Source organism: Echinops telfairi, unplaced genomic scaffold (assembly GCF_000313985.2).
Source record: "Echinops telfairi isolate 266 unplaced genomic scaffold, ASM31398v2 ScPeMD7_7424;HRSCAF=8462, whole genome shotgun sequence".
NCBI lineage: Eukaryota > Metazoa > Chordata > Mammalia > Afrosoricida > Tenrecidae > Echinops > Echinops telfairi.
This window is the reverse complement of record NW_022111324.1, coordinates 38769729-38771764: the sequence shown is the minus strand read 5'-3', so window position 1 is coordinate 38771764 and position 2036 is coordinate 38769729.

The window sequence follows — 2036 nt, the reverse complement described above, 5'->3', positions numbered from 1 at the left end:
CTGCCATGGTGTCAACTGTAACTCATCGTCACCCTATGAGACAGGGGAACACAGCCCCTGTGCAGTTCTGCGACTACCACGCTACACCATAGCTAAAACAATGAAATTGACCTTACCAGCAATCATGACGATGGTACAGGACTTTGCGATGCTTTATTCACTTGTACATGCTGTTTCCTTGAGGGAGAGTCGACATGGAAGCAATTAACAACAACAAACATGTTAGAGTGAACAGACTTAAAATCTAGATGTGTCTATGTTTATTCAGAACAGGTATAGAAATGAAAAGTTAATTTGTCAATTTGTATGAAATATTTTAGTCTTTTATCCCATTACCATTAGAAGAATATTTTAATAGCAAAGAAGCAGCTTTTTTGTACTTTACCTTCTAAGCCACTATTTCTTCATCTACTATAATAATAACTAATCTTTAGGTTTGGGATGTAGACTAAGTCAGGAAATATATGAAGAATATTCAAATCAGAGCCTGTGGTTATTGTAATTAGGATCATTAATTTTTACTAAAAGTATGTAACTGGTAGAATTCCTTACTGAATTAATTTCTCTATTATTTGTTAGCGCAACAACAATGAAAATATGTTTCCTTATAAATAATAATGAGGATAGAATATTTCTGCCTTATATTTCTTTGAACATCTCTCTTAATAATTAAATTGACTTTTCTTGATTTCAAAGTGTTTAAAATACACTAGTTGAATAAATTAAAGATCTCAGACTAGAGAAGATAATATTGTTGTGCTGTTGTTGCTACTTGCTGTCCAGCCAGCTCAGATTCATGGTGACCTCATGCATAACAGCAAAGGATGGCCCCTGTTCCTACGCCGTACTCATGTTGGTTTCTATGCTAGAGCTCATTGAGTCCAAAGTTGTTACTATTAGAAAGTAAAATATCTAACTCCTTTAAAATACATAGCTATACAGAAAGTAGATTAATAGTACAAGTGATTATTAAAGATTATATAAATGTTTAGAACTTTTAATATAAGCACAAAATAGTAATATTATTTTATATAAAATTTGGAAATGAAAACGTGCTTATTTAATCACTCAAAATATATTTGACTGTCTAGTGCACCAACACAACTTCTCTCTCTCTTTCTTTCTCTCTCTCTCTTTCACACACACACACAAATACACATGCACATACACAGAAGATATATGGCACTGCACTAGGAGGATCAACTCTAAGAAAGATGTACAGTTTTCAAAAGCAAGCCTGTCATTTCAATGACTACGGTGTGCCCAATCAATGGGATTTTTCAATAGACTCTTATGCACATGTATTTGAGCAATGTAAAGGAAGACAAAAATATGTGCATTTGAAATGAGGCAATGACAAAAATATTGAATATACAGACCACGTGCTGCCAAAAGAATGAGTAAATTGGTCTTGGTAGAAACAGAACAGAATATCCCAGAGATAAAAGGACAGTGACACTACACCGTACTTTTGACATGTCTTCAGGAAAGGCCAGCCATTGGAAATGGACATATCATTGTTAAAATCTTAAAGGGTGAACAAAAATAAAAACAAAACAAAAGTCCAGGCAAACACCAGTATTACCAATAACAAAATGAGGTGAGTTTATGCATTATCCTCAACCCTGGATAGGACTATCAAAGATAATGAGGATTGTGGCAGCATTCTGTTTAGCTACACATGAGAACATCATGAGTATGAGCCAACGTGTGATCAAACCAATAACAAGAACATGTACGAGATATGACCCCAAGCCTTTGGAAGTGTGCCAGGCATGATGCCACCAGGTTTTTGGGAAAGGATTTTAAATATTGGAAAGGGAAAAGTGCATTGTTTCTCTTGAAGTTACAGTCTTGGGGAGATCAGAAAACTTACAAAATGATTAGTTTGGTAATTATGTAATGATGCTAATAAATAAGGCAGGGTTTTTTCTCAAGCACTTTTCTTCCGTAGAGTTATTTTGAGAATGTCAAATTATTTGTTTTATTTCTCTATATTTTCTACCCTTTTCCTCCTTCCTTTTGTCTCTGTTCTT